Source organism: Lutra lutra, chromosome 9 (genome assembly GCF_902655055.1).
Source record: "Lutra lutra chromosome 9, mLutLut1.2, whole genome shotgun sequence".
NCBI classification, from domain to species: domain Eukaryota; kingdom Metazoa; phylum Chordata; class Mammalia; order Carnivora; family Mustelidae; genus Lutra; species Lutra lutra.
Window position 1 is genome coordinate 128,711,024 of NC_062286.1, and position 7,676 is coordinate 128,718,699.

Genomic DNA, 7,676 nt, shown 5'->3' on the forward strand with positions numbered 1-7,676 from the left:
TCCTCTTCTGTGTCCTAGGTTAGGGGGCAGGCCTGTGTGGACTACAGCAACAGACTCCTTGGTCCTCAGTCCTCTGGTTCAGGTCAACCCAGTAGGAGACCAGAGGGGAAAAGAGTGATTTGAGCCATTTATTCCCTAGGCTCCTTCCCTGTGGGGCCATACTGGGCTGGCTTCACCAGCCCATTCCACATGACTCTCCTCCCTGTTCTACTCCCTGCTCTCTCACCTTGCTCCTTCTGGCCCAGAGCTGGTGATAACTCCACTGTTACCAGCCCTGGGGCACTGCACTATTCTTTGTAAACAGTCTTTATTGAACTCTCTTTGGAATTCTCATGTGAGTGTGCCATATTAAGATTCAGAGAGAAAATACGCACAGAATGTTCATCAGTCATTCCACTTCTCTCTACCCACCCTAGAGAAACACTCACACATATGCCTAAGGGGCAAGTGCGAGAATATTTGCTACACCCTTGTTTGCAATAATAAAAAAAAATTAGAAAATAATTTGAACGTCTTCAAATAGGGAAATAGCTAAATAAACTGTGGTACATTCATATTATGGCATATTATGCAGCTGTTCAAAAAGGAGACGGATCTATTTGCATAACATGGAAAGACTTCTAAGATACATTTTTGCATGCAGAAAGTAAGATTCAGTACCATCATAAGTTATATATATATTTTTTAAAGATTTTATTTATTTATTTGACAGACAGAGATCACAGGTAGACAGAGAGGCAGGCAGAGAGAGAGAGGGAAGCAGGCTCCCCGCTGAGCAGAGAGCCCGATGTGGGACTCGATCCCAGGACCCTGAGATCATGACCTGAGCCGAAGGCAGCAGCTTAACCCACTGAGCCACCCAGGCGCCCCCCATCATAAGTTATATTAAAATGAAACCTATTTCTGGGGCGCCTGGGTGGCTCAGTGGGTTAAGCCTCTGCCTTCAGCTCAGGTCATGGTCTCAGGGTCCTGGGATTGAGCTCCACATCGGGGGGGGGGGGGGTCTCTGCTCAGTGGGGAGCCTGCTTCTCCCCCTCTCTCTGCCTGTCTCTCTGCCTACTTGTGATCTCTCTCTGTCAAATAAATAAATAAAATCTTTAAAAAATTATACCTATTTCTATAGCTTTATGAATTCTATAAAACTACGGGGAAATGTTCACTGCCTTTCCCTGTGGAAGGATTATACATCTCCACCCCTACTGAAGTGGGGCTTGGCCATATGATTTGCTTTGACCAAGGAAATGTGAGTGAAAATGACATGAGACATTCTAAGCGGAAGCTTTAAAAAGCTCCCACCATTCTTTCTCTCTGTTTTTTAAAATAAGATTTTATGGGCGCCTGGGTGGCTCAGTGGGTTAAGCCGCTGCCTTTGGCTCGGGTCATGATCTCAGGGTCCTGGGATTGAGTCCCACGTCGGGCTGTCTGCTCAGCAGGGAGCCTGCTTCCCATCCTCTTTCTCTGCCTGCCTCTCTGCCCACTTGTGATCTCTCTCTGTCAAATAAATAAATAAAATCTTAAAAAAAAAAACTAAAATAAAATAAGATTTTATTTATTTATTTGACAGACAGAAATCACAAGTAGGCAGAGAGGCAGGCAGAGAGAGGGGAGAAGGCAGGTTCCCCGCTGAGCAGAAAGCCCGATGCGGGGCTCGATCCCAGGACCCTGGGATCATGACCTGAGCCGAAGGCAGAGGCTTTAACCCACTGAGCCACCCAGGCACCCCAGGTTTCTACCATTCTTTCTTTTCCCTCTGCCATTGAGATTAGCACATCTTGGCCGCTCCTTCAACCTATGTCTAGAGAAATAGCTGCAGCCAAACCAAGACAAACATGTAAGGATCAAGAAATAAATCTTTTTTATTGTGAGGCACTGAGATTTTGACAATTTTTGTTATTGTGGCATAACCCTGACCTACCATGGCTAATGAGCTCTGCCCTATAATTGCTACTTGGTTACTTTCGGGGGAGAGGGAATGGTGATGGGGAGCAGGGATCACAGGGGACTCTTATTTTTAATCTTAAATATTTTAGTTTTCTTACAATGAAAGTATATCCGTGCGTCCCCATGTAACAAAAATACATTATTTAAAATGAATACAGCAGGTGTTTTCTTACTTAAAATTAAATGGTAAAAAATATCATTCTTAAAATACACACACAAACACCCAACAAATTAATGGTTCTTTTTGCCCAGCTGGTACTCTGAAGAAACAGACTGGAGGCGGAGAGCTCTGCGAACTTTCCAGGGCTAGAGGAAGTACTGGAGCATGACAATGCGTTGCCACTTTCTCTGCAGGTAGAAATCGGCAAAACCTCGACACACTGTGAAACTTCTTTCCGGTTCAGTTATCATGAAACTGAAATATAGACTGAAAAAAAAATTTTTTTTTTTTAGGTTAATGATGCCTGCCTTCCCAATGACCTCATTTATATGAGAGCAAAAGTAAGTATGTGACCAAAATTCAATTCAGCGAGCTTGGAGAATTCTGGTTTCTGATCATACTGATTGATGTAAGTCAGGATTCCAGCCTTTATTCCATTGAAACAAAAAGCCAGAATGGTTGGATGGATAGCAAAGACCTCACTGAGTTGACCTGTTGTAGTCTACCCCACAATTTCAACTTCTTATTCGAGCCAAAAAACAACTCTCGCGTCTTTGAACTCTACTTTTTTTTTTTTTAAGATTTTATTTATTCACTTGACAGAGATCACAAGTAGGCAGAGAGGCAGGCAGAGAGAGGGGGCAAGCAGCCTCCCGGTGGAGCAGAGAGCCCAATGCGGGGTTCGATCCCAGGACCCTGGGATCATGACCTGAGCTGAAGGCAGAGGCTTTAACCCACTGAGCCACCCAGGCTCCCCTGAACTCTACTTTTGAACCAAATATCAGTGGCCACGCTCTCAGATCCAGTGCCCAAGTCCCCAGCTTCACAGAGTCAGGAAGCTATGGTGGCAGCAGCAGGAATGACCCTAACAATTCAGACCTTTCCATGGGACAAGGGACAACTTCCTTCCCTTCCCAAGTTGACAATGCTCTCAACCAGTCTACAAGCACCTAATTTCCTATATTAAATTCCTTTCTGCTTAAAATATCTAGAGTGATTTCTGCTTCTGTCTCCTACACAGAACTCTGACTAAATACAGGTGGGAAGATGATATTCAGAAAAGAGACCCAAACACACACACACACACACACACACACACAAAACATAAAAGAAGGAGGAAAAAAAACAGTAATATTAGACAATCATTCCAAAAGCTCAGATATGTGAATAATTGGGAGTTCTAGAAAGTGAAGACATAGAAAATAGGGAGAAGTAGGGAGAAGTAGGAAAGACATCTTCAAAGAAAGAATTCACAAAAATATCTCAGAGCTGAAGGAAATGGGTTTTCAAATGGAAAAAGATCATTGAGAAACAATTAGACATTATGTGCCTCCTGGTATGATGTCATAGGAAATACACAATCTCACCTGTAACATATTCTTGCCAAAAACTGAACTGGAATCTAATACAGGATATTCAAGTCATGGTGTCACATTTAAAAAATATCACAAGGGGGACGCCTGGGTGGCTCAGTTGGTTAAGCGGCTGCCTTCGGCTCAGGTCATGATCCCAGCGTCCTGGGATCGAGTCCCACATCGGGCTCCTTGCTTGGCAGGGAGCCTGCTTCTCCCTCTACCTCTACCTGCCACTCTGTCTGCCTGTGCTCGCTCTTAAAAAAAAAAAAAAAAATCACAAGGGTCCAATCAGCCAAATTCAAACTGTGAGAAATTCTGTAATTTACCCAGTTTTTTTCAACAAATCAATCATATTAAAAAGAAGAGGAGTGATTGTTATAGATTAAATGAGAATTAGCAATTAAATACAATTGGTAGAACTTGAATCCTGAGTCAAATAAGCCCATACAAAAAAAAAAGTCATTTTTGAGACAATTAGGGAAAATCAAACATGGACTGTGTGTTAATTTCCTTAAGTGTGATCACAGAATTGCGGTTATATCATTATTAGTTTTTAAATAATCATCTGTTAGAGCTATATACTAAGGTATTTACAAATACAATGATAAAGTATCTGGGATTTGCTGTAAAATCCTCTTGCAAAAATGGATGAAAGGGGGCACCGTTCGTTAAGTGTCTGCCTTCAGCTCAGGTCATGATCCCAGGCCCCATTGGGCTTCCTGCTCAGCAGGGAGCCTGCTTCTCCCTCTCCCACTCCCCCTGCTTGCATTCCCTCTCTCACTGTCTCTCTCACTGTCAAATAAATAAATAAAATCTTTTAAAAAGAATGGATGAAGGATAGGGGCGCTAAGGTGGCTCAGTCAGTTAAGAATCTGACTCTTGATTTTGGCTCAGGTCATGATCTCAGGGTCATGAGATCAAGTCCCACACTGGGTATGGAGCCTACTTTAAATTCTCTCCCTCCTTCTCCCTCTGCTTTTCCCTGTGCATGTGCTTTCTCTCTTTCTCTCAAAAAACAAAAAACAAACAACAACAACAACAACAACAACAAAAAACACTATGAAGGTATCCTACCATCAAATATTAAAATAAAGCCGGGTGGTGGATATGTGGACTTTACTGTACTATTTCACTTTTGTGTTTGAAAATTATTGTCATAAAAAAAAGTGAAAGAAAGAAAGGAAGAGGGGCGGCTGGGTGGCTAAGTGGGTTAAGCCTCTGCCTTCGGCTCGGGTCATCATCTCAGGGTCCTGGGATCAAGCCCCATATCCGGCTCTCTGCTCAATAGGGAGCCCGCTTCCTCCTCTCTCTCTCTCTTTCTGCCTGCCTCTCTGCCTACTTATGATTGCTGTCTGTCAAATAAATAAATAAAATCTTAAAAAAAAAAAGAAAGAAAGGAAGGAAGGAAGAAAGGAGGGATGGAGGAAATAAGGAAAGAAAAGGAAGGGAGGGGAAGTGAAGGGGAAGGAATGAAGGAAACAAGGAAGAAAGGAAGACCACTGGGTGTCTCAAGGCTATTAACCATGAAATTTCAGAATAACAGGAACAAAAAAAACTTTTAGAGAAACAAACTAGGTTCTCACCTTACACATCTACGTAAGAATGGTTGAAATAAAAAACAAAACGAAAACAACAAAACCTGACCGTACCACATGCTGTCATGATAGGAAGCATCGGGCACTATCTTTCGCTGCTGGTGGAAATTCAAAATGGTTTGGCTGCTTTGGAAGACAGTTGACAATATTTTACAAAGCTCAACATAGTTTTAACATGTGATTTAGCAGTCATGCTCCTAGGTATTCACCCAAATGAGCTGAAAACTTCTGTCCCCAGAAAAACCTGCACATGGAGGTTTATAGCAGTTTTATTCATAATTGTCAGAAATGGAATCAACATTAAAACAATGGAATTTATTCTCACAGTTCTACAAGCTCAAAGTCTGAAATCCGGGTGTCAGGAGGTCCCCCTACCCCGAGACTCCAGGTAGAGTCCTTTCCTGCCTCTTCCTAGTTTCAGGTGGTGGTTATGGGTCCTAGGTACTCCTTGGCTTGCGGCTGCCTCTGTCATCACATGCAGCAGCCGTTTCCCTTTTTTTTTTTTTATGAGGCCATCAATCACATTGGATTAGAATCCACCCTAATGACTTCATCTTACCTAGATTAAGGCTTTTCCAAATAAGGCCACATTCACAGGTACCAGGGACTAGGACTTCAACATATCTTCTTGGAAGACGTGAGTCAATCCGTAACAGCAGGTGAATAGACAAATGGTGGTGCGTTCGTACAATGGAATATTATTCAGTGATTAAAAGAAATGAGTTATCAAGCTATAAAAAGACCCAAAGGAACCTTGAATCATGCTGCTTAGTGAAAGAATCCAGTCAGTAAAGGCTGCAGTCTGTATGATTCCAATTACTTGACATCTGGAAAAGGCAAAACTAAAGCCAGTATAAAAGAGAAATGATTGCCAAGGATTGGGGTGAGGGCAGGGGGTGAGGGTTGAATAATTGAATCATTTTTGTGTTTTTTTTTTAAATCTTTTATTTTTTTGCTTTTAGCTTTAATGTTATTTAGAGAGAGCACAGGCCCCCTCGGGACAGGATGGAGGAAAACAACAGTGTAATTCTGCCTCCTGTTCAGCATCTTCTCTCTTTGCCCCATGAGACGGAAGGCACAGGGGAGCTTTAAGACCGTGAAACTGTTCTGTATGATACTGTAATGGGAGATCCCGGACAGTACGCATTTGTCAAAATTCAATGAACCGTACAACAGAAAGAATGAATCCTGGGGCACCTGGGTTGCTGGGCAGGTTAAGCGTCTGATGATTTCGGCTCAGGTCATGATCTCAGGGTTGTGAGATCAAGCCCCGAGTTGGGCTCCACACTGAGTGGAACCTGCTTAAGAGTCTCTCTCTCGGGGCGCCTGGGTGGCTCAGTGGGTTAAGCCACTGCCTTCGGCTCAGGTCATGATCCCAGGTCCTGGGTTCAAGCCCCACATCGGGCTTTCTACTCAGCGGGGAGCCTGCTTCCTCCTCTCTCTCTGCCTGCCTCTCTGCCTACTTGTGATTTCTCTCTGTCAAATAAATAAATAAAATCTTAAAAAAAAAAATATTAAAAAAAAAAAAAAAAAAAAAGAGTCTCTCTCTCTCTCTCTCTCTTTCATGCCCCTCCTCCACCCCCGCTCCTGCTCTCTCTTTAAAAAAAAAAGGGACCTAATGTAAACTTGAGTTTAGTTAATAATAACATATCAATATTGGTGCATCAATTCTGACTAATGTACAACACTAAACTAAGATGTTAATATTAAGGGAATCTGTGGGTGGGCAGAGATTGGGTATATGGGAACTCTCTGTACTATCTCTTTAATTTTTCTATGAATCTAAAACTGCTTTAAAAAGCAGTCTCTTAATTTAAAACAAGCCCTTTATGGAATCTAAGGCTCAAGCATCTTCCCTTTCAGAAAGTCTTTCCTGCTCTCCCACCACATTTCCAAGATGGGTTGGGGCCCTTCCCCCAGGCTCCCATAATATATATTCTTATGCAGTATATATACATATATAATATATATATTCTTACGAATATATATATGGCACATATATTCTAATGGATGTATCTGTAACATTGTATTTTAATATCTGTTTGTGTCTGTCAATTCATAGCTGTGGTTTGCTGACCTTTGGCCTAGAATGCAGAGATGGCGAAAGCAGGTCATTGATGCAACCCGTTAGCAGACGCTCAGAGATGCCTGGCAAAGGGCACTTCTGTTCCCTCATTGTACTGATGCCATCATTTGGGTGTAATTATCATGAGCCCTCTGACCCACCAAGGCATTTTCTGGATGGGGACAAAAGGCACAGTCCAATTATGTTCAGTCTTTTTTTTTTTTAAGATTTTATTTATTTATTTGACAGACAGAGATCACAAGTAGGCAAGAGGCAGGCAGAGAGAGAGGGAAGCAGGCTCCCTGCTGAGCAGAGAGCCCAAGCTGATCCCAGGACCCTGAGATCATGACTTGAGTTGAAGGCAGAGGCTTAACCCACTGAGCCACCCAGGTGCCCCCTGATTACATTTACGTCTTATTTCAACCTATGCAATCTCTAGTATTGATCTTTTGGTTTGCCAAAAATGGATCCCCATGGAGAAGTTTTTGCACTGGGAAACCTCCAGGGTTCAAATCCTGTGGTTTTAATGTCAAATCCATGCTGTTTACGTTACACAACAT